We start from the raw sequence: 26,650 nt of genomic DNA, 5'->3' as shown, positions 1-26,650 counted from the left end.
AACAGCGTTCTGTTCCGATGGGAAGAAAAAGAAGTGCAGGACACTTCTTGGGACGTTTTTGTAGCTGTTTTTCATTGACTCTATAGAAAAAAGCTCCAAAAACGTCCATACAAAATGCCGCGAAAAACACAGCGAAAATCTTGATTGCCTTAAAAAATGTCTGAAAATCAGGAGCTATTTTCCCTTGAAACAGCTCCGTATTTTCAGACGTTTTTGAGTTTGCATGTCAACATACCTTTATTGTTGTTGCATGTGCCGTCATATTTGGGTTGAGTATCAAATGTACCGTCATATTTGAGATGAGTATTATCTTATTTTATTTGCAAAATACCCCCCAAAAAAACGCAAGAAAAACACATAAGTGTGATCGAGAGTCATGTGACTCATAAGTTGAAAATAGAAATCACTCCCAATACTAAATGGGAAAAAAAAATCATTTAGAGGTAATAGAGATAATCGTTATATAGGATATTTGATGAGTATTACCTTATTTACTTGCAAAAAAATTATGCATGAAAAACGCAAGAAAAACGCATAAGTATGAACGAGAGTCATGTAACTCATAAGTTGAAAATAGAAATCACTCCCAAGACTATGTTAAAAAAGATAAGATAATACTCATTTCAAATATGACGGTACATTTGATACTCAACCTAAATATGACTGCACATGCGACAACAATAACTGCTACACTATTACTTAAAGAGGCTCTGTCACCACATTATAAGTGCCCTATCTCTTACATAATGTGATAGGTGCTGTAATTTAGATCACAGAAGTGGTTTTTATTTAGAAAAACGATCAATTTACCGAAGTGTCGGGATTGTGAATAGACATCGCGTCCCGGCTGGAAGCGATGTCTATTCACTCTCAGTAACTTTAATGTGTGAGTAAGTGACAGCACATCGTGATCTCGCAAGATCATGATGTCTGAGTGCATGAATGGAGAGAAGTGTATGACGCTGATTGGTCAGCGTCATACACTTCTCTTCACAGCGCCCACTTGGTCAAAAAGTAAAATCACGCCCAGTTGGGCATTAAGAAAGCCATTAGCATAAATATAAAATAGGTCATAACTCTGTCAAAATGTATAGTTTTTCAAAATAAAAACCACTGCTGTGATCTACATTACAGTGCCGATCACATTAGACAGAGCCTCTTTAAATAATGATATATTGTAATAGTTCAGATTTTTACAGACATTGCGATACCAATTATTTTTGTTTGTTTATTTATTTTTTTACAATGCTTTAGGGGGAAAAAGTTGTTTTTTTAACTTTTAATATATATTTTTTTGTCCAGAATTTTTTTTTATCTAACTGAATTAAAAAAATTTCATTAGTCCCCCTAGGGGACTTGAACCAGCGATCGTTAGATTGCTTGCACTATATACTTTCTGACTAAATCGTCCTTCATTAGGCCCCCAGGCTGCTATAGCATAGCAACCTTCGGCACCCCATGCTCACATCATGGGGGGGGGGGTCGATGAGCTGTTATAGTGGGTTGCCCCCTCTTTCTAACGATTAAAATGCCGAAGCCGCTATTGACATCGGCATTTAATGGGTTAAACGAGCAGGATCGCGCTCGAACACTATCCCGCTCGTTACTGTAAAGTGTTGGATGTAATATACAGCCGACACCCGCATTGTATGGTGCAGGCTCAGTCCGTGAGCCCACTCCATACTTCCCCTACCCGGCTGTGACATAGGTATACATCAAATGTCGGGAAGGGGTTAATACATCAATTAATAAACTTAATTGGCTGAATGTCGATATGGTCCAAGCTAAGTTAAATAAAATAAATTGAAACAATTCTGTAATTCTCTTTCCCTGTTTATAAAATTTAGAGATTCTCTAGTGAGTGACTAATATAGTGCCAGGAGACTGGTAAATGCTAATTTTCAAATGTAAAGTTATGCATCTGGGTAGTAATAATTTGCATGCACCATATGTCCTAGGGGAGTTAGGCCTCATTTACACGAGCGTAATATACGCGCGTGCGACGCGCGTGCTTTTCACGCGTGTCGTACGCACCTATATTACTCTATGGGGCAGTGCAGACGATGCGTGAATTTTGCGCAGCGCGAGTGCGTTGCGTAAAACTCACGACATGTTCTATAATCGTGCGTTTTTCGCGCATCACGCACCCATTGAAGTCAATGGGTGCGTGAAAACCACGCATGCCGCACGGAAGCACTTCCGTGCGAACTGCGTGATTCGCGCAAGAGCTGTCAAAAGGATGAATGTAAACAGAAAAGCACCACGTGCTTTTCTGTTTACAAACATCCAAACGGAGTGTCAAATTAGAGATGAGCGCACCGAACTTCACCGGGTTCGGCCGAACTCGTTTTGACCGAACCCGGCAAAACATTTTCCGGTACGCGACGTCGGGAGACAGTCACTGTCCACGGTGCTGAAAGAGTTAAACTGGTTCAGCACCATGGACAGTGACTTCCGATCACAATATACATGTACGTGTAAAAAAAAACAGAAGTTCTGACTTACCGATAACTCAAGGCTTCTTCCTCCAGTCTGACCTCCCGGGATGACAATTCAGTCCAAGTGACAGCTGCAGCCAATCACAGGCCAAGCACAGGCTGCAGCCAATCACAGGCTGCAGCGGTCACTTGGACTGCCGCGTCATCCTGGGAGGTGGGGCCGGATGACAAGAGAGGGACGCGTCACCAAGGCAACGGCCGGGAGACCGGACTGGAGGAAGCAGGAAGTTCATGGTAAGTATGAACGTCTTTTTTTTATTCACAGATTGGTGTATATTTTGATCGGAATTCACTTTCGAGGGTGCTGAAAGAGTTACTGCCGATCAGTTAGCTCTTTCAGCACCCTGGACAGTGACGGACGTCGACTGGCCTCATCTCTATGATGGCGGCTGCGCGAAAATCACGCAGCCGCGCATCATACACGGATGACACATGGAGCTGTCAATTGCCTTTTGCGCGCGCAAAACGCTGCGTTTTTTGCGCGCGCAAAACGCACACGCTCGTGTAAATCAGGCCTTAAACTGGGAGAGTCACTTGTTGAGAAAGATCTAGGTGTACTTGTAGCATGCGATGTCAATCAGCTGCTTCTAAGGCCAGCATAACACTGTAATTTATTCAAAGAGGCATGGACTCTTTACAAAGCATTATTGGGCCTCATCTGGAATATGCATTTCAGTTCTAGGTATCATTTTATAGAAAGGATGGAAAAAATACAAAGAGGAAATAATCTAATAAGGGGCATGAAGAATTTTAGTTATGAGCAAAAATTAACGTAATTAAATTTATTTAGTCTTAAAAAGAGACATCTATGGGGGGATATAATTGACATACAAATATATAAATGGCCCATAAAAATATTATTATAAAAAGCTGTTAATACCAGTAGTTGGCTACAAAAAAGGCTTAGGCTATGTTCACACGGAGTATTTTTGGGGAGGAATATCTGCCTCAAAATTCCGTTTGGAACTTTGAGGCAGATATTCCTCTCCCTGCACGCCGATTTTCGCGGCGATTATCGCGCCGTTTTTCGCCCGCGGCCATTGAGCGCCGCGGGCAAAACAGCGAGAAATACCCTTTCTCCTGCCTCCCATTGAAGTCAATGGGAGGTCAGAGGCGGAAGCGCCCGAAGATAGGGCATGTCGCATCTTTTTCCCACGAGGCAGTTTTACTGCTCGCGGGAAAAAGACGCCGACGCCTCCCATTGAAATCAATGGGAGGCGTTCTCGGGCCGTTTTTGCCGAGTTTTGCGAAGCGGTTTCCGCGTCAAAAAACTCGGCAAAATACCCCGTGTGAACATAGCCTTAGATAATTTCTTAGAACAAATAAAATATCAGCGCCTATGTCAATGTGTAGAATTCTTGTTTGAATTTTGATCAGGAGGGGCATTTTTCTTTTTAGAACAGATTGTTCATGCCTTATAGGATTTTACCTTCCTCTGGATCAGGGCCAGCCTTAGATTGCATCGAGTCCTGTGCGGGACTCTCTATTGCTGCCCTCCACAAACTAAAAATTAACCACATATATAGACACGTACATACTGGAACATATATACTGTACACACATTAACGCAGATATTTAGACAAACAGGCAAATATATATATATAGAGAGAGAAAAACAGAGAACACAGTAACGGCACCAGGACTTCAAGGTAGATGAAAAAGCAGGGTGGATTTATTCACCTCAATACAGCTGTATTGAGGTGAATAAATCCACCCTGCTTTTTCAGCTACCTTGAAGTCCTGGTGCCGTTACTGTGTTCTCTGTTTTTCTCTATTCTAAATTGGGGAAGTGATTCATCCCCTGGTGACGAGCACATGGCCTGATCTTGGAAACATTGGAGTGCTGTGTCCATCTAGTTTTGGACTGTACATATATATATATATATATATATATATATATATATATACACACATTCTGTAATATATACATTAATAAAGATAAATATATAGACATACAGTCACACACACACACATATATATAAATATATATATATATATATATATATATATATATATATATGTATATATATATATATATATATATATATACATATATAAATAAATAAATATATATATAAATATATATATATATATATATATATATATATATATATATATATATATATATATATATATATATATATATATATATACTGGGTGGGCCATTTATATGGATACACCTAAATAAAATGGGAATGGTTGGTGATATTAACTTCCTGTTTGTGGCACATTAGTATATAGGAGGGGGGAAACTTTTAAAGCTGGGTGTTGACCACGGCGGCCATTTTGATGTCGGCCATTTTGTATCCAACTTTAGTTTTTTCAATGGGAAGAGGGTCATGTGACACATCAAACTTATCGAGAATTTCACAAGAAAAACAATGGTGTGCTTGGTTTTAACGTTACTTTATTCTTTCATGAGTTATTTACAAGTTTCTGACCACTTATAAAATGTGTTCAAAGTGCTCCCCATTGTGTTGGATTGTCAATGCAACCCTCTTCTCCCACTCTTCACACACTGATAGCAACACCGCAGAAGAAATGCTAGCGCAGGCTTTCAGTATCCGTAGTTTCAGTTGCTGCACATCTCGTATCTTCACAGCATAGACAATTGCCTTCAGATGACCCCAAAGATAAAAGCCTAAGGGGGTCAGATCGGGAGGCATTTCTTCTGCGGTGTTGCTATCATTGTGTGAAGAGTGGGAGAAGAGGGTTGCATTGACAATCCAACACAATGGGCAGCACTTTGAACACATTTTATAAGTGGTCAGAAACTTGTAAATAACTCATGAAAGAATAAAGTAACGTTAAAACCAAGCACACCATTGTTTTTCTTGAGAAATTCTCAATAAGTTTGATGTGTCACATGACCCTCTTCCCATTGAAAAAACGAAAGTCGGATACAAAATGGCCGACATCAAAATGGCCGCCATGGTCAACACCCAGCTTGAAAAGTTTCCCCCCTCCCATATACTAATGTGCCACAAACAGGAAGTTAATATCACCAACCATTCCCATTTTATTTAGGTGTATCCATATAAATGGCCCACCCTGTATATATATATATATATATATATATATATATATATATATATATATATATATATATATATATATATATATATATAAAGGTAGAGAAATGCAGTACTTTGTAATCTTAACAGCTGGTGCTGTGCGGTCCTGACCTAGATCCGGACGGTCCTATAGATATATGCAAAATGATTGCAGCACTCCAAAAGTTGATTTCAAATAAAGATGTGGTTTATTATTCCATGTTCAATATCAAGCTACGTTTCAGACCTCTCACAGGACCTTTCTCAAGCTAAAGTGACATGTGCAAAGCAGGGTTTTTATGCCCATGTGCAAACATTGCATAATCAGCAGTGATCAGTATCAAAACATACAAATAAGGCCAACATATTGGCTAATACAGTACAAAAAATATGTGCACAGCACTGTGTAACATTATTACAAACATTCTGTCCAATCTGTAATAAAAATTGTTAAAGAAACAATATAATCTCCTAATTGAAAAATATTGAAAAATTTGCAAATTCATGAAGGGGAGGAGTTCAGAGCCACTCACCAATCGCCGAACCACAGAAACACATTAGCAATAACTCGGTAAATTAAGGTCTAGGATCCTCCAGCGTCTGCAACAGTCAACAGCGCATGCGTGACAAAACGTTATGTAAGAAGAGGCCGACATCCAATCAGCAGATGGCGTCTCACGTTGCCATGGCCACTGTCTACGATGGCCTATCAGGTGCCGGATAGTCCCATCGACAAAGTAACAAAGCCTCACCTTTTTACAGCGCTCGTACAATATGTGGTACATACACAATATTTTAAAGGAATCATGACAGCACCAGACTCAGATTAGTACTATCAATAGAGTCATGGAACACAAAATATATTTACTCCAATGAACATTAGTAAGTTTCAGACAGGGTCATTGTCTTACCATCCACATATATAATGTAGTATTTCAGACAAGCTCCATGTCTAATATGGTCTACCACCCACATATTCCTATTAGGGCTTATTCAGACGAAAGTATAATACGTCCGTGCTGTTCAGACAGTCCGTGATTTTCACGCAGCGTATGTCCGCTGCGTAAAACTCATGACATGTCCTATATTTGTGCGTTTTTAACGCATCACGCACCCATTGAAGTCAATGGGTGCGGGAAAATCATTCCGGGTGCCGCGCGTGATGCGCGCTACAGTAGTCAAAACTATGAATGAAAACAGAAAAGCACCACTTGCTTTTCTGTTTGTAAACATAAAAACAGAGTGTCATCATGATGCCGACTGCGCGAAAATCACGCAGCCGCACACCATATGCTGATGACACACGGACCTTTTTTTTGCGCTCGCAAAATGCACACGTTCGTGTGAATCCGGCCTTAGCACGCGACTAGCATGTTAGAAAAACTGGAGGCAATTCATTGATCTATTAATCATTGACATACAATAGGAAAATCAATAAAATATCAATAGATATATATTATATGCAAAGCGATATTCATTAAATGTCTGTTGTTCTTACACGGTGTGTGGCTCATCCCAATACAATATTTCAATTCTAGATAGAGAAGAGAAAGAGAAATTCATAAAAATGACATTCATCATATCAACATTATATTTCATCAAACGTCGACAGAAAGTTGTTGAGGAACGAGAGCAAAACTTCCTATACAAGCGAAATACGACATACAAATTATTTATTGTTATTATCTGGACATCAGCCTAGACACCTGAAAATCAACATTGAGACCTTTAGGTCTCAATGTGTCTAATTTAAAGATCCACTGTAATTCACAGGTTTTTTTTTAGAGCAGTGAGCCTTTCACCTCCACGTTTTAAAACCGGTATATGGTCAATAATCATGAACCGAAGGTCACGTTCACCATGTCCTTTTTAAAAAAAAAATTGGGACACTGGCAGATCTTTTCTTTCTTTACGTATAGTATACCTATGATTATTGAGGCGTGTCTTCATTTCACACATTGTTTCACCAACGTATAGAAGTTTGCAAGGGCACCAAATCGCATATATTATCCAATCTTAACTACAGGTCAAGAAATGCTTGATTTTAAAATTCTGTCCAGTATGTGGATGAACAAAAACACTACCTTTTGACATTAATGTGCAGTTAATGCATCCCAAACACGGAAAGCTCCTGTAAAGGATTTACCAGACAAAGCTTATGTGTCGACGCACGTGGTTAATCAGTCTGCATCTGCTCCTAGGTCTGATAGAGTGACTCGATCTGCTACCACTCAGGCTGGTAGGCTGAGGAGTGGGAGAACCTATCACAGCCTGGCCAGACGGAGCTAGCTCCCACCCTCAGTATATTTATACCTTCATTTCCTGCTTCTCCTTTGCCTGTGATTCTGTCTGGTTTCTTGGCTCTGCTGCTCCTGCTTGTACTATTGACCTCTGCTTCAATATGACCCTGGCTTTATTGACTACTCTCCTGCTCTGCGTTTGGTACCTTGTACACTCCTGGTTTGACTCGGCTCGTTCACTACTCTTGTTGCTCAGGGTGTTGCCGTGGGCAACTGCCCCATTTCCCTTAGCTTCTGTGTACCCTCGTCTGTTTGTCTGTCGTGCACTTATTCAGGCCCATAATCACAGGCCCATATACCTTTTCTACCCTGGTTCCTTCACTACTATGGACCCCCTTGAGGCCCTGGCTCAGCAAATGCAGGGTCTCTCCCTACAGGTCCAAGCCCTAGCTCAGAGGTGCAACCAGCGTGATGCTACCCAGGTAGTGCCCTCCACCTCACCTCTTGAACCCCACCTCAAGTTGCCTGACCGGTTCTCAGGGGACCGGAAGACCTTTTTCTCCTTTCAGGAGAGTTGTAGGCTCTATTTCCGTCTAAGGCCCCACTCCTCAGGTTCTGAGAGCCAGAGAGTGGGTATAATTATGTCCCGGCTCAAGGACGGCCCCAAGAATGGGCCTTCTCCTTGGCTCCTGACGCCCCTGAACTTTCCTCTGTTGACCTTTTTTTCTCTGCTCTCGGGCTCATCTATAACGAGACTGACAAGACTGCCTTTGCCGAGAGTCAGCTGGTGACCTTACGTCAGGGTAAGAGACCCGTTGAGGAGTACTGTTCTGACTTTAGGAAGTGGTGTGTAGCTTCTCAATGAGAATCGATAAAAACAAGGGGACATATACAAAAATACAGAAAAAGGCCATACTTACAAATGGACACAGCCAGGTCAGAAATGCTGATGAAAGTGTGAGCAGGTGTTTTAAATAATAATAGCCACTCCCACTAGTCTTGAGGGGAGTGGTGTGTGGTGCATGGGATGTGTAGTAAGAAATAATAAATGAAAAGTGTGTGTGCAAGTGTAATACTAAAAGTGAAATATAGGGGGCAGTAATGAGTGAAGTGCCTCAATAGAAATAAATGGATAATGGGGTGCAAGTGAGTGAAACATGGAGGGATAGTGTGTACGTCATGAGGCACAACGTGTATAGCCATGTAGAAGCCTATTTGTGACGCCTTGATAATTCATAGAGCGGGCTACCCTGCTTGCTATTCCAAACAACAACACACCATGCTCTCCCAGCATCAAAGACCCGGCTGTGTCCAAGAGAAGCGAATATACATAATAATGAAAAATACCTGGGGTATTGGTAATCATTTTGGCCAAAAGCACGCAAGCTCGCAATCCACGACAAGGATCCCCAGACTTGCGAGTCCCTAACTCCTAAACTGGAACAGAACGTTCCTGATGCACAAACAGAACCGATAAAAACAAGGGGACATATACAAAAATACCGAAAAAGGCCATACTTACAAATGGACACAGCCAGGTCACAAACGCTGATGAAAGGGTGAGCAGGCGTTTTAAATAATAATAGCCACTCCCACTAGTCTTGTGGGGAGTGGTGTGTGGTGCATGGGATGTGTAGTAAGAAATAATAAATGAATAGTGTGTGTGCAAGTGTAATACTAAAAGTGAAATATATGGGGCAGTAATGAGTGAAGTGCCTCAATAGAAATAAATGGATAATGGGGTGCAAGTGAGTGAAACATGGAGGGATAGTGTGTACGTCATGAGGCACAACGTGTATAGCCAGGTAGAAGCCTATTTGTGACGCCTTGATAATTCATAGAGCGGGCTACCCTGCTTGCTATGCCAAACAACAACACACCATGCTCTCCCAGCATCAAAGACCCGGCTGTGTCCAAGAGAAGCGAATATACATAATAATGAAAAATACCTGGGGTATTGGTAATCATTTTGGCCAAAAGGACGCAAGCTCGCAATCCACGACAAGGATCCCCAGACTTGCGAGTCCCTAACTCCTAAACTGGAACAGCACGTTCCTGATGCACAAACAGAACCGATAAAAACAAGGGGACATATACAAAAATACCGAAAAAGGCCATACTTACAAATGGACACAGCCAGGTCAGAAACGCTGATGAAAGGGTGAGCAGGCGTTTTAAATAATAATAGCCATTCCCACTAGTCTTGAGGGGAGTGGTGTGTGGTGCATGGGATGTGTAGTAAGAAATAATAAATGAATAGTGTGTGTGCAAGTGTAATACTAAAAGTGAAATATAGGGGGCAGTAATGAGTGAAGTGCCTCAATAGAAATAAATGGATAATGGGGTGCAAGTGAGTGAAACATGGAGGGATAGTGTGTACGTCATGAGGCACAACGTGTATAGCCAGGTAGAAGCCTATTTGTGACGCCTTGATAATTCATAGAGCGGGCTACCCTGCTTGCTATGCCAAACAACAACACACCATGCTCTCCCAGCATCAAAGACCCGGCTGTGTCCAAGAGAAGCGAATATACATAATAATGAAAAATACCTGGGGTATTGGTAATCATTTTGGCCAAAAGGACGCAAGCTCGCAATCCACGACAAGGATCCCCAGACTTGCGAGTCCCTAACTCCTAAACTGGAACAGAACGTTCCTGATGCACAAACAGAACCGATAAAAACAAGGGGACATATACAAAAATACCGAAAAAGGCCATACTTACAAATGGACACAGCCAGGTCAGAAACGCTGATAAAAGGGTGAGCAGGCGTTTTAAATAATAATAGCCACTCCCACTAGTCTTGAGGGGAGTGGTGTGTGGTGCATGGGATGTGTAGTAAGAAATAATAAATGAATAGTGTGTGTGCAAGTGTAATACTAAAAGTTAAATATATGGGGCAGTAATGAGTGAAGTGCCTCAATAGAAATAAATGGATAATGGGGTGCAAGTGAGTGAAACATGGAGGGATAGTGTGTACGTCATGAGGCACAACGTGTATAGCCAGGTAGAAGCCTATTTGTGACGCCTTGATAATTCATAGAGCGGGCTACCCTGCTTGCTATGCCAAACAACAACACACCATACTCTCCCAGCATCAAAGACCCGGCTGTGTCCAAGAGAAGCGAATATACATAATAATGAAAAATACCTGGGGTATTGGTAATCATTTTGGCCAAAAGGACGCAAGCTCGCAATCCACGACAAGGATCCCCAGACTTGCGAGACCCTAACTCCTAAACTGGAACAGAACGTTCCTGATGCACAAACAGAACCGATAAAAACAAGGGGACATATACAAAAATACCAAAAAAGGCCATACTTACAAATGGACACAGCCAGGTCAGAAACGCTGATGAAAGGGTGAGCAGGCGTTTTAAATAATAATAGCCACTCCCACTAGTCTTGAGGGGAGTGGTGTGTGGTGCATGGGATGTGTAGTAAGAAATAATAAATGAATAGTGTGTGTGCAAGTGTAATACTAAAAGTGAAATATAGGGGGCAGTAATGAGTGAAGTGCCTCAATAGAAATAAATGGATAATGGGGTGCAAGTGAGTGAAACATGGAGGGATAGTGTGTACGTCATGAGGCACAACGTGTATAGCCAGGTAGAAGCCTATTTGTGACGCCTTGATAATTCATAGAGCGGGCTACCCTGCTTGCTATGCCAAACAACAACACACCATGCTCTCCCAGCATCAAAGACCCGGCTGTGTCCAAGAGAAGCGAATATACATAATAATGAAAAATACCTGGGGTATTGGTAATCATTTTGGCCAAAAGGACGCAAGCTCGCAATCCACGACAAGGATCCCCAGACTTGCGAGTCCCTAACTCCTAAACTGGAACAGAACGTTCCTGATGCACAAACAGAACCGATAAAAACAAGGGGACAAAAATACCGAAAAAGGCCATACTTACAATGGAATGACCCAGCCTTGAGGTGCCAGTTTAGATTGGGTCTGTCGAACGGCCTGAAAGACCTGTTAGTTAGCTATCCCTCTTCTGACTCTCTAGATCAGGTTATGACTTTAGCTGTACGTCTGGACCGACGTCTCAGGGAATGACGACTTGAACATTTTTGAGCCTTCTCCCCTGGCTCCCCTATGATGGCTCCCGAGGTTCCGTTGCTTCGTTCTTCCACGAAAAACTCGGATGAACCAATGCAACTCGGGGCTCCCCAACAACGTAGAGAGCTCCGCAGGAAGAATGGTCTCTGCTTCTACTGTGGGGATGACAAGTATCAAGTGAACGACTGTCCTAGGCGTAAGAATACTCCAGCCGGAAAACTTCTGCGCCTAAGTGACCATCGGAGAGGTCGCTTGGGCGCACAGGTATTTCCCGTAAATATGAAACCTAATAAGATCTAGCTTCCCTTTTAGGTCTCTTTTGAGGGTAGGTCTGCCACTGGCAGTGCCTTCGTGGATTCAGGGTCTTCAGCTAATATTATGTCTGTGGAATTTGCTATGTCTCTAGCTATGCCATTGATTGTTTTGCCTAACCCTGTCCCGGTAGTGGGTATCGACTTCACTCCACTTGCTAATGGTTATTTTACACAGCATACCCCTGTTTTTGAACTCATTGTTGGCTCCATTCATTTGGAGCAGTGCTCTGTACTGGTGATGCAGGGATTATCGTCCGATTTGGTTTTAGGCCTTCCCTGGTTGCAGATACATAATCCCACGTTTAACTGGAGTACTGGGGTTCTTACTAAATGGGGTAATGAATGCATGACGTCCTGTTTTTCTGTTAATTTTATTTCTCTCCCTGAGGAGGTGAACACTCTACCTGAGCTTATTCAGGACTTCGCTGATGTTTTTTCTAAAAAGGCCTCCGAAGTGTTACCTCCACGTAGAGAATACGATTGCGCAATCGATTTGGTACCAGGAGCTAAGCTCCCCAAGGGTAGGATTTTTAATCTCTCTTGTCCCGAACGTGAGGCCATGAGAGAATATATCTAGGAAAGCCTGGCCAAGGGTTACATTCGCCCCTCTACTTTTTTGGTAGGTGCTGGCTTCTTCTTCGTAGGGAAGAAGGATGGTGGTCTTGGGCCGTGCATCGATTACTGAAACTTGAATAAGGTCACTGTAAGGAACCAGTATCCCCTTCCTTTGATTCCTGATCTCTTCAATCAGGTTCAGGGGGCCCAATGGTTCTCTAAGTTTGATCTTCGGGGGGCTTATAACCTTATCCGAATCAGAGAAGGGGGTGAGTGGAAGACTGCGTTTAACACGATCGAAGGTCATTTCGAATACCGCGTCATGCCCTTTGGGTTGTGTAATGCTCTCGCGGTCTTCCAGAATTTCATAAATGAGATTTTAAGAGACTACTTGGGGGTATTTCTTGTAGTGTACCTTGATGACATACTTGTGTTTTCCAAGCACTGGTCCTCCCACATTGAGCATGTCAGGAAGATGCTCCAGGCCCTTCAGGAAAACAAACTATTTGCTAAATCCGAAAAATGTGTGTTTGGGGTGCAGGAGATACCATTTTCGGGTCAAATCCTCACTCCTAATGAATTCCGCATGGACCCTGCCAAGGTTCAGGCTGTGGCTGAATGGGTCCAACCTGCCTCCCTGAAGGCGTTACAGTGCTTCCTGGGGTTTGCTAATTGTTACAGGAGATTTATTGCTAACTTCTCGGTCATCGCTAAGCCTCTTACGGATCTTACTCGCAAAGGTGCTGATCTCCTCCACTGGCCTCCGGAGGAGGTCTAGGCTTTTGAGATCCTTAAGAAGTGCTTTATCTCTGTCCCAGTGCTGATTCAGCCTAACCAAATGGAGCCATTCATCGTGGAGGTTGACGCCTCCGAAGTGGGAGTGGGTGCTGTCTTGTCCCAGGGTACCAGGTCCCTCACTTATGTCCGTCCCTGTGCCTACTTCTCCAGGAAGTTCTCGCCCACTGAGATTAACTATGACGTGGGCAACCGCGAACTCTTGGCCATCAAATGGGCATTTGAAGAGTGGTGCCACTTCCTGGAGGGGGTCAAGGCACCAGGTAATTGTCCTTACCGACCACAAGAATCTGGTTTTCCTAGAATCTGCCCGGAGGCTAAACCCAAGACAAGCTCGATGGGCGTTGTTTTTTACTACATTCAACTTTGTGGTCACCTATAGGGCTGGGTCTAAAAATATTAAAGCTGATGCACTGTCGCGTAGCTTCATGGCCAGCCCTCCTTCGGAGGAAGATCCTGCTTGTGTTTTGCCCCCAGGTATAATCATATCCTGTGTTGATTCTGACTTAGTCTTCGAAATTGCGGCTGATCAAGGTTCAGCCCCCGGGAACCTTCCTGAGAACAAGCTGTTTGTTCCCCTGCAATTCCGGCTAAGGGTACTAAGGGAAAATCATGACTCTGCACTATCTGGCCACCAAGGCATCCTGGGTACCAAGCACCTCATTGCTAGAAACTATTGGTGGCCTGGGTTGCCTAAAGACATTAAGGCCTACGTCGCCGCTTGTGAAATTTGTGCTAGGTCCAAGACTCCCAGGTCCCGACCAGCGGCTTTACTATGTTCTTTGCCCATTCCCCAGAGACCTTGGACCCATATCTCCATGAATTTTATCACCGATCTGCCCCCATCTCAAGGCAAGTCGGTGGTGTGGGTTGTAGTAGACTGCTTCAATAAGATGTGCCACTTTGTGCCCCTCAAAAAACTACCCAATGCCAAGACGTTAGCTACCTTGTTTGTCAAACACATCCTGCGTCTCCATGGGGTTCCTGTCAATATTGTTTCTGACAGAGGAGTACAATTTGTTTAATTGTTTTGGAGAACTTTCTGTAAAAAGTTGGAGATTGATCTGTCCTTCTCCTCGGCCTTCCATCCTGAAACTAATGGCCAAACTGAGAGGACTAATCAGTCTCTAAAACAATATTTAAGGTGTTTTATCTCCGACTGTCAATATGATTGGGTCTCCTTCATTCCCCTCGCCGAATTTTCCCTTAATAACCGGGTCAGTAACTCGTCAGGGGTCTCCCCCTTTTTCTGTCATTTTGGGTTTAATCCACGGTTGTCCTCCATTTCACCTGGTGGTTCCAACAATCCCGAGGTAGATGTAGTTCATCAGGAACTGTGCACAGTCTGGGCCCAGGTTCAGAAGAACCTAGAGGCGTCCCAGAGCATACAAAAGACTCAGGCAGATAGAAGACGTTCTGCTAACCCCTTGTTTGTGGTCGGGGATCTGGTGTGGCTATCTTCAAAAAATTTGCGTCTTAAAGTTCCGTCCAAAAAATTTACTCCCCGATATATAGGGCCGTACAAGGTCATTGAGGTCCTTAAAGGGGTTGTTCGAGATACCAAAAAATTTTCAAAAACGGTGTCATACATTACCCCTTATACAGACAACCTAAATAAAGCATTATTTAAAAAAGAAAGAAAATTCTACTTACCACATCTCTTCTTTGAATTCAGCACAGCTTGTTTACATGCAGTTCAGGTCTGGTTTGTTGATCTTTCCTTCTGATGAAACTTGTTTTCCCTGCATGCATTGCAGGCTGCAATGAGCGTGCACGTACCTTCCAAGAGTTCATGTGAGCTGTCCTTGCTCCTCCCCGCTGACATCCTTCACTGGACTTGTGTTTCCTTTCTGACATCCTTCACTGGACTTGTGTTTCCTTTCTGACATTCTTCACAGGACTTGTGTTTCCTTTCTGACATCCTTCACAGGACTTGTTTCCTTGCTGACATTCTTGAAGGATGGTGAGCAAATGTTATCCTCCCCATTATGTTTTTCACATTTATGTTTTCTTTCTCTTTTCAGGTCTATAAACCTCTTTGTGTCTACCCTAACCCTCGTCCACCCTCTTCTATCACATTTCTCTCTCCACTAAGGCTATGTTCACACTGACTTTTTCGCAGGAGGAATATCTGCCTCAAAATTCCGTTTTGAAGTTTGAGGCAGATTAACCTCTCCCTGCACGCTGATTTTCGCGTCGTTTTTCGCGTCGTTTTTCGCCCGCGGCAATTGAGCGCCACTGGCATAAAACAACGCGAAATACGCTTTCTCTGCCTCTCATTGAAGTCAATGGGAGGTCAGAGGCGTAAAGACCTCCCATTGAAATCAATGGGAGGCATTTTCGGGCCGTTTTTGACGAGTTTTGCGACGCTGTTTACGCTTAAAAAAACTTGTCAAAATACTCCGTGTGTACTAAGCCTAATGCTGCCTCCGTTATTGTACTTCATGTACTATTCCTCCTCCTCACATGCACTTTGTGTTATGTGGTGGTTTATACATACAATTATTTATTTATTTATTACAAATTTGTATTATTTAATTATTATTATATTTTTGATATATGATGGGCTTGATGTATCTTTACATTTATGTCACTAATGTATTCCATATATTAATTTCTTTATATCTACTGATTGGGGTCATTAACATTTATAACTATAGTATTACTATTTATTTTATATTTTTATATTTTATATATAATTTTTGTATGTATGTTTATTCCCTTTTGGGTCTATATTTGGGTGTCTTATTTATTTCTTTGGTATATTTATGTTCGGTTTCATTAGTCTGCTCTTTAGCAGGTCATACATACCGTCATATAATCAGATTAACCTGTTCCACACTTGGTTACTCTGTACACGGTAGTTGCCCTCTTCTTTTAGTTTTTGATATTCGTACGGAATTTAGGACACAATAATTACCTTCTTTTTCTTTCCTTGTCTTTTTATTTTCTTTAAATATATTTATAACTACGCGGTCACAATATAAACCGTATATATTCATGTGCTATATGCATTTTTTTGGGGAGAGACAATTTTAGTGGTCTTATTAATACACACATTGTTGATACATTTCATAGTAAGAGGCTAGGGAGATCGTCCAATAGAGATACATTGATGCAGGTTCCAATAACCTTGATTTTGCGGTGTTGTGCGCATGTCCGCTGCGATGGCTCCCTGCGATGCACTCCCCCTCCGCCTCCTTGGGCGCACTGCGCATGTCCGGAACTCCCGTTACGTGTCGGGATTCTGGACGTGTGCTGCCGTGCCTGGAGCCGGATGTGGGGCTTGCCTCGCTTCCGGCCGTCTCAGCGGTGATGCGCCATTGTGCATCGCTATAATCAGATGGTTTAAACACTATAAAAGGGTAGCGACGGGACACACATTATTATACATCCCCTTGAGGAAGCATACGTGGCGAAACGCGCGTCGGGGCTTATACGGCGGAGCAGACACTCTTTCCACTCTTTGTTGCTATTATGGGTAAGTCCTTGATTTTGACCGGTTAACTCTGTCTAATGCACTGTCTTTGGTAATATACTCCAGAAGGAGGTTGGTCTAATACATTCACATGTTTGCCCATAGACTATAGTCAGCAACAATTTGTGTGTGCGGTCTCCGCCTGCTATACTAGAGTCATATCTTCTGTTGATTTTAATTTATATGGTGTTTGTTTAATAAAATAAAAAACTTTTTATATTCATATATTGGCGTCAAAGGCTCTTAAATTGTTTCTCTGTGTTATATTGATTAGTACATGGAGCCGCCTAGATGATATGGAGGGACAGTGGTGGTTTAAACAGTCTCCAGCCTCTATTATAATTCTGTTTGGAGTCTATATATTGATTATAGTTACATAGTTTGTACGGTTGAAAAAAGACACATGTCCATCAAGTTCAACCAAGGGATGGGAAAAGGGAAGTGGGATGGGAAAGGGGAAGTAAAAAATTTCTACACATAGGAGCTAATATTTTTTTGTTCTAGGAAATTATCTAAGCCTTTTTTAAAGCCATCTACTGTCCCTGCTGTGACCAGCTCCTGCGGTAGGCTATTCCATAAATTCACCGTTCTCACAGTAAAGAAGGCTTGTCGCCTCTGCAGGTTGAACCTTTCTTTTTCCAGACGGAGGGAGTGCCCCCTAGTTTTTTGAGGGGGTTTTACTTGGAACAGGATTTCACCATATTTTTTGTATGTGCCATTCATATATTTATATAAGTTAATCATGTCCCCCCTTAGTCGTCTTTTCTCAAGGCTAAATAGGTTTAGTTCTTTTAATCTTTCCTCATAACTTAGATTCTCCATGCCCCTTATTAGCTTCGTTGCTCTTCTTTGTATTTTTTCCAACTCCAGGGCATCCTTTCTATGAACTGGAGCCCAGAACTGGACTGCATATTCTAGATGAGGCCTCACTAATGCTTTGTAAAGTGGTAATATTACATCCCTGTCCCGCGAGTCCATGCCTCTTTTGATACACGACAATATTTTGCTGGCCTTTGAAGCAGCTGATTGACACTGCATGCTGTTATTTAGTTTATGATTTACAATTACACCCAGATCCTTCTCATCAAGTGACTCCCCCAGTGTAGCGCCCCCTAGGACATATGATGCATGCAGGTTGTTCGTACCCAGGTGCATAACTTTACATTTATCTACATTAAACTTAATTTGCCAAGTGGACGCCCAAACAGATGGTTTAAATCTGCCTGCAATTCACAAACATCTTCCATAGTCTGAACTATATTGCATAGCTTGGTGTCATCTGCAAAAATAGAAATAGTGCTATTAATCCCATCCTCTATATCATTAATAAATAAGTTGAATAATAGTGGTCCCAGCACTGAACCCTGGGGTACACCACTTATAACTGGGGACCATTCAGAGTAGGAATCATTGACCACAACTCTCTGGATATGGTCCTTGAGCGAATTCTCAATCCAATTACAAACTATGCTTTCTAAACCTATAGTCCTTAATTTACCCATTAGACGTCTATGGGGGACAGTGTCAAATGCCTTTGCAAAGTCCAAAAACACTATATACACAGCAGCCCCTCTGTCTAGGCTTCTGCTTACCTCTTCATAAAAACAAATCAGGTCGGTTTGACAGCTTCTGTCCTTTGTAAAACCGTGCTGGCTGTCACTTTTAATACTATTTATTGTCACATAATTCTGTATATAGTCCCTCAATAGCCCCTCTAACATTTTCCCCACAATTGATGTTAAGCTTACTGGTCTATAATTACCCGGCGAAGACCTAGAGCCCTTTTTGAAAATAGGCACCACATTTGCCCTGAGCCAGTCCCTTGGCACTATACCAGTCATGAGAGACTCTCTAAATATTATGAAAAGGGGGACAGAAATAACTGAACTAAGCTCCTTAAGAACTCTAGGGTGTAACCCATCTGGTCCTTGTGTACATTTATTTTGTTTAATTTAGCTTGCACCATATCTACATTCATCAACTGATATATTAACAGCACTGGCAGCGGCTGCATCAGCTGCTCCTTCTTCTGTTGTATATACAGAGCGGAAGAACCCATTTAGTAACTCTGCCTTCTCTTGATCCCCTGTGACCAACTCCCCATTACCACTATCTAAGGGTCCTACATGTTCAGACCTTAAGTCAATGTGTGCGTGAAAATCACGCGCACCACATGGAAGCACTTCCGTGGGACGCACGTTATTCGCGCAACAGCAGTAAAAGAATGAATGTAAACAGAAAAGCACCACGTGCTTTTATGTTTACAAACATCCAAATGGAGTGTCATAATGATGGCGGCTGCACAAAAATCACGCAGCCGCACATCCATATGAACATGACACATGGAGCTGTCAAGTGCCTTTTGCGCTCGCAAAACGCCACGTTTTTTGCGTGCGCAAAAGGCACACGCTCGTGTAAATCCACCCTAAAGGTAAGGTGTGTTTGTGGGCGTCATCTACAAGGGGCTGTGTCGCTACCTAAAAGGGGCTGTGTGTCACTATAAGGGGCTGTGTCGCTACCTAAAAGGGGCTGTGCCGGTACCTAAAAGGGTCTGTGTGTCACTACAAGGGGCTAGTAACAGGGACACATGTATTATATTCCAAATGGCCAAATGTGTTTGTCTCGGTTGTACAACACCACACTGGCTTTGTTGCCTGCTTGCATTTGCAACCACTTCCACCCTATGGATACCCCACTTCATAGAGGCTCACCTAGCAACAGGATCCAAATCCTTTTTTTTTTTTGTTTGTTTTTTACCTCTCATTAGTAAACAATTTTTTTTTATTACAAGTGTGATTTAGAATAAGAAACCATTGACGAATATGAGGAATCATCATATCAGTCAGAAGAGGAGGATCAATCTACAGTATGTTATTCTCGACGTAGTCTGTAAAATTATCAAATTTAAATGAATCTACAACTTATTTTATACTTGATATATTTTGATTATTACAGGATGAGTCATCACAAGAACAGAACAGTAGCTTTCCAGGTCACGTGAATGAACCAAGCAATGCTGTAAGTTATCTAATGTTTTAAACTCTTCATTTTAGTTTCATTCTAAAGTAATTTTTTATTCAACTTTTTTTTTTTTAACTGTTTGGCTTTTCAAGCGTTACTACAGAGACTTAGAGATCGTATAGACGAAGAAAACCGTCTTGATCCATGGTGTTTTCAAAATGAGGAAATGAGGAATGTCCAATGCCACCAGTAGATGTTGAAGGCAGACTCCAAAACACAAATTGCTGTCATTGTGGCCAATGTAAAATAATGCCAACGCTCGAGGAAAGAATTTGTTGCAAATCATTTGAATGTATAACCAGATTCATGCAGGATTCTGATTGCATTTGGAATGTTGCAGATTTTACATCCAATGTCTTATCTCGCGAAAGACTAATTGACCTCCTGCAATTCCATAGTCAACTGAACACGATTCAATATACACGAAATGAAAATAGGTATGTATTTCAGTTACATTTATTATATGTTCTCTTTGTGCATCGGTCTATTTTTATATTGGTTGCTGACCCATGTTGTGAAAAAACATTTTTATAAGTAAAAAATGTTTGATACATTTTTTTTTTTTGTTTGGTAAAGACTTGCATTATGCATATGTAAAGAAATGTAAGTATGTCTATATACTTTTATATGCAATGATTAACCATTTGAAGTGGTTCGCATGTACAAACCAAATGATGATTGTTCCATGTACAACTATGGCCAAGTACCACGACCCCCACAGACCAGCTGTTTTGAAAATACTCGTGCTTCTTCCCCTTCATGTCTTCTTTCTTACTTTGAATCGTGGACACATAAGTAACATCTAGTGACAGATACCATATATTTTTCTGACATTTGCTACAATGGCAGAATATGATGCTGTATCTGTGGATTGCCGCTAAAAGAATTGTTGGTGATTCACAGTGATCAAGAAGACATGAAGGTGAAGCAGCGCTTGTACGACCTCGGTGGCCCTTCCAAACAGCAGATTTGAAAAACAAATGATTATCTATTTTTACTGACTCGAAAACCGGGAGTCAAAATGACAATTTTTGGGATTCTAAGTAAATTAAAGCGATCTTAGTGGAAGCAACCAAACTTACTCTGCAATTCAAATGTAACTATACAATATTAGTTATATTTATTCTTTCAGATTGTACTCTGTCATGCAGAAAGCATGTAGCTTAAAATGTTTTTTTTTTAGGTACTTATGCCTGGCCGCTTATCGTCGCTTTACAAATTTGATTTATGGTTTCCTTGGACGTGCACATCAAATTCCTATACCGTCATGTGTTGTGAATAAAATCAGGGCAAAGTTTCCAGACCCTAATGGAACATATACTGGCTTTCGGTGGTATGAAGAATACTCTAGTGGAAATCTATCAACACATTTGAATTTCTAGATTTATTTACACAAAGTTTATATTTCACAATAATTATTTATTTTTGAAAGGACAACGTTTTTATTGATTATAACATAATAAAAACATGTAATGAACAATTTTGACTGAAAAAGTTATTTCAAACAATGTTGTAGTTTCCTTTTATTAGAAACGTGTTCGATGCTTTTTGATCATCTCTTCTTTATTAGGTTTTGGAATTGGCGCAATGTTATGTGGTAATTCACTTCGATGTGAGCTCCAATTGCTGACAATCTCTTTCCGAAATAACCGCACAATATAATCAAAAATTTTGTGAATGAAATTGTTAGATGTTGGTTCATACAATGTTTTCAATACCCAAGCTTTTCTTCCTTTGGAAAACTCAAATCGGTGTCGATTTGTTCATACAGGATCTCCTGAAACTGAGGCCTTCTTTACCACTGCCTGTACACGAGCAACATTTCGGTTGTGATCAATAGCTGCAAGTTGACTTCTTGCTACCATAGCATCCATGAAATAATGGATTATTTTTGGACGATATTTCAGACACATGCTATGGTATATCTCCAATTCTCCGGTATGGCAAAAACAATTAATTTGTTTGAGATCCCGCAGCAATGCTTTGTTCTCCACTATTTTTGTGATTGTTTCTGATGCAGAAGCTTTCTTGGTCAAACATTTTGTATCTCGTAGTAAACTTTCAGAGAGTGAAGGATGAAGACAAGCATTGTAGGAGTGATCAGTGGTCCATTCGTGCTCATTATGTATGTGATGAAGTAATGATTTCCATCGCATTACAAGATCATTTCCATCCTCGGCACATGATCGAGCTGACCACCATAAATGGTTCTTGATGGCTTGAACCCAGTGACACAGTATATTATCGTTCTTTGATTTTGAAGCTGTGAGAACTTTGTTGCCAACTGACTTTGCTATATGCCATACATCAAATTGGTGATTTATTTGTGGATATTTTTCTCGCAAAATTTTTCGAATAGAAACATGGCGGTCAGTAGCTATACTGTTTATTTCAACGCCATTCTCCAAAAGACATTGTATGTTTTTTTCAAAGCCAATTTTCTCTAATGATACAGAAGTATTCGGTGGAAAAACTTGATCCGCTGTAAATGAACAGATTTTCTTTGAAGGGATATCCATAACAGAATAGATACAATATTTTGCTGAGAAACCGGGGCTGTCACATTGTCCATCACCAGTAAGTATAGCAGGACATTCTTTTATTTTTGAAAGAACTGATGCTTGTTCTTTCTTCCACTGAGAATCAATAGCAGGGAAAAGGTAATCCCTTTGCTGTTGATAATACAAGGACTTACCAATAGATCTCATATTTAAAATCCGAAAAAAATGTTGCATTTTTAAAAAACTTGATCCACTCAAAAGTACAGCAGTGGAAATTAGGACATTGCCTATTGCCAATTTAGCATGTCTGGGTTGACTTTCCCAAAGTTGGGTGGTATGTCCTTTCCTACATTTCACCTCAATAGAGATCAGACTTCCATTGAATTTTTTTTTTAAACTTACTAGAGGCACATTACCTTTCTTTCGGTTTTGGCATGGTATCAACAGAAAAAGTTTTCGTAAACATGATTCGAATACAAGGTATTTTGGTTCTGAAAAGACATCTCCAAAAGTCGTATCCAAAGGCTGAAATGCATCTGGTATGTCTAATCCTTCATCGCTGTCAACCCAAAAACTATCGCTAGTATCTGTATCACTAGCAGACAATTCAAAAGTTTGGTTCTTTTCCTCAACATAGATAGAAGTATGTTGGCTGACATTTGCATCTCTGTCCTCTGTATCCACAGTTTCAATGGTATTGTCTCCAGAAACCTCATCGATATTACTGAGAATTGGAGATAAAGCAGTGTCCTCAGATCCAAACATGGGATTGTTTTCAAATTCGTTTTTGTTCCTAAAGCCGTTTCTTATTTAAATTACTCACTGTATCGTCTTTTTTTAATTTTTTTAAAGGAGTTGAGGTGCTTTTAACCCCTTCCCGCAATTTCACGCACAGTTACGTCATGGGAGATGGTGTTTTCCCGTAATTCCACGTAACTGGAGCTGAGCCAGCGACATCACCGCCGGGTGACAGCTGTATGTTACAGCTGTCACCCTGAGGTATCGGCCAGGATCGGAGCTAGCCTCCGATCCGACCTATTAACCCCTCACATGCTGCGTTCAATAGAGATCGCAGCATGTGAGGAGTTTATAGCCACTGGCGCCCCAGCAACGTGATCGCCGGTTGCCGGTGGCTAGAAAGGCGATCGGAGGGCTAATACTTACCTCCTGGTCTGCCTGTAACGGAATCCTCCTATGCCCCATCGTCGGCGGGGCCCAGGAGGCTTCCGGTACCATCGGCAAGATGGCGGCGGCTCAGCTTCCGGCTCAGAAGCTGAGCCGGCGTCATCAGCAGTGGGTGTCCGCTGTATGTTACAGCGGACACCCCGATCTATCGCCAGGAACCGGAGCTAGATCCGATTCCTGGCTTTAACCCCTTCGATGCAGCGATCCATTGCGATCGCTGCATCCTAGAAGTTTGTAGCAAATCGGCAGCCTTGCCATGCGATGGCAAGGCTGGCGACTGTAACTATGGCAACAGGAGCCCTAACAATGGACTCCTGTCTGCCATTACGTAAGCTGATAAGGCCCCGCCCAGAGGCGGAGCCTGATCGGCTTGCTGTCAGTGAACAACAGACAGTTCTAATACATTGCACTACATAGGTAGTGCAATGTATTAGAACATCAAACAAACAGTTGAACCTTCAAGTCCCTTAGTGGGACTAAATTGAAGTGTAAAAAAAAAAGTGTAAAAAAAGTAAAAATAAAAGTTGTAAAACATACAATAAAAGTTTCAAGTAATAAAATAAAACACAATCGCCCTTTTTCCCTTATCAAGTCATTTATTATTGAAGAAAATAATAAAGCCATACATATTTGGTATCGCTGCGACCGTAACGACCTGAACAATAAAAATATTATGTTATTTATTCCGCACAGTGAACGCCGTAAAAAAAAACTAAAAAAGACTGACATAATTGCTATTTTTTGGTCACTTTGTCTTCCAAAAATTGAAATAAAAAAAATTGGCTGTGTCCTGAAGGCCAAAACAGGCTGTGTCCTTAAGGGGTTAAAAGACAGCTTTGGTTGAACAATCGTAATCGGTTGTAATGTTTCAGTTGGATTTATAAAATTTTCCTGATTGTCTAAAGTTTCTTGGCTAATTTCCAAATCATAATCAACCGTCTCTGATGTTGGAAAACATGTTGAAACATTATGTGTGATTTCTTGCACTTCAAAGGACTTGTGAGGGGAAGTAACTAATAATTCTTGTGGATCTGGAATTGAAATGGTTTCATCACAATCTGGTTCGGGCAAACGAGTAGATAATAGTGTACACTGTACTTTCTTGTGTTGATTTTTACATTTTGTTTGAGTAGAAGCATTCCTCATAAATCGTGAAGAAATGGTTTGTGTAGCAAAAGAACGTTTTTCAATCAAGATATCTGTATTTTTAAATACAGACGTTTCAATTGTCTGCACTGCGGCATGTACATTCGTTTTTTTACTAGTTGAAAGTAGTTTGGAATGTTCTTTTGAATTTGAAGATTTTTGTTCCTGAGAAGTTTCTGGGCTGCAAATTACTGTATGATGTGTTTTCAGTTTTTTCTTCAAAGACTGACTGCTGGTTTCTGAGGCGTGTTCTGATTGCGTTGTTGTCGTATTGGAGGCTAGAATAGAGCTAATTGACTTAGAACATTCTACAGACTTTAACAAATGTGTCATAGCAGATGGATTGGTATAACACACTGTGGTACTTGTACGGCTAGAATTTGACAAACAATTGGATAGATATACAGATGATCCTGTAGTCATTGTACCTGTAGGTGTTATAGTCTTTGAAATAGAATTGGTTTCCATTGGCTGTGTATCAGTCATGCTTGTCGATGCAAATAAAGTCGGAAGTGCATTTGGTAGAAGAATTCTACGACTTTCTTCATAACGATAACAATCATTAGAAAAATGTAATGAACACATCCGATAAGTGTCATTCACTTTTCCATTCCACACTTTTTTTACCACATCCTCAATGTTTAGTCCATATTGGGCAGTTTGGAGTAGCCATTGTCTTATACGCTCCGGCTGCCAAGGGAAGGCATGACTGATGACAGAAGGTTGTTTTTTTTCCCCCTTGTGGTGCATCCACGCACAATGCAAGACGGCATTCTATAGAAAAGAAAAAATGATGTTGAACAAAACTATAGTAAAATACATGATAAAAGTTGTTATTTGCAATATAGAAGATGATTTTGTTTGTTTAACAATTTTTGGATATCCTGCATACATTTTCAATGCATATCCATCTTAGATCCAACTGCTAATTTATTTAAAAAAACTATAGAAAATGTAAACATTTTTTAAACAATTTGTCAATACTCTCCTAATTAATCACGTCGATGTATGACTTGATTTGTCTGTAAAATCCTGTCTAGCAAGATGACGCAATAGAAAATGTGAATGTGGAAGCCTTTACTTATCTTCAGCTGTTAAAAATAAAAAAAAGTAAGTTAATAGCAGACGTCTGCCACCAACGTTGTAGCAGACGTGACGTGTGCACGTCTGTTACGATTACCAGCCACCTCTTCCCACTAGAAGCCTTACGAAGGGTGAGGAGACATGCTGTGCAGGGTAAGTCATTATTTCTGTCCCGTACAGAAATCATGTTTACAGTACGGGACAGTTGTCCCGCAGCGAGGCAGCGAATCCTAGCGTCGTACATAAGTATGACTTTATTGGGGGGGGCTGAGGCTGATGGTCACTTTACTGAGGGGTCATTTTACTGTGAGTTGGGTGCTAATTGAAATTTTAGGCTGGGTTCACACAACCTATTTTCAGACGTAAACGAGGCGTATAATGCCTCGTTTTACGTCTGAAAATACGGCTCCAATACGTTGGCAAACATCTGCCCATTCATTTGAATGGGTTTGCCGACGTACTGTGCCGATGACCTGTCATTTACGCGTCGTCGTTTGACAGCTGTCAAACGACGACACATAAAATGACTGCCTCGTCAAAGAAATGCAGGACACTTATTTGAAACGTAATTTGAGCCGTTTTTCATTGAATTCAATGAAGGACAGCTCAAGATCACAGGCGTCAATGACGCCTCGCAAAATGTGAGGAGGAGCATTTACGTCTGAAACGACGGAGCTGTTTTCTCCTGAAAACAGTCTGTAATTTCAG

The sequence above is a fragment of the Rhinoderma darwinii genome, chromosome 2, assembly GCF_050947455.1.
Source record: "Rhinoderma darwinii isolate aRhiDar2 chromosome 2, aRhiDar2.hap1, whole genome shotgun sequence".
NCBI classification, from domain to species: Eukaryota; Metazoa; Chordata; class Amphibia; order Anura; family Rhinodermatidae; genus Rhinoderma; species Rhinoderma darwinii.
Note: the sequence above shows the minus strand (reverse complement) of the source record.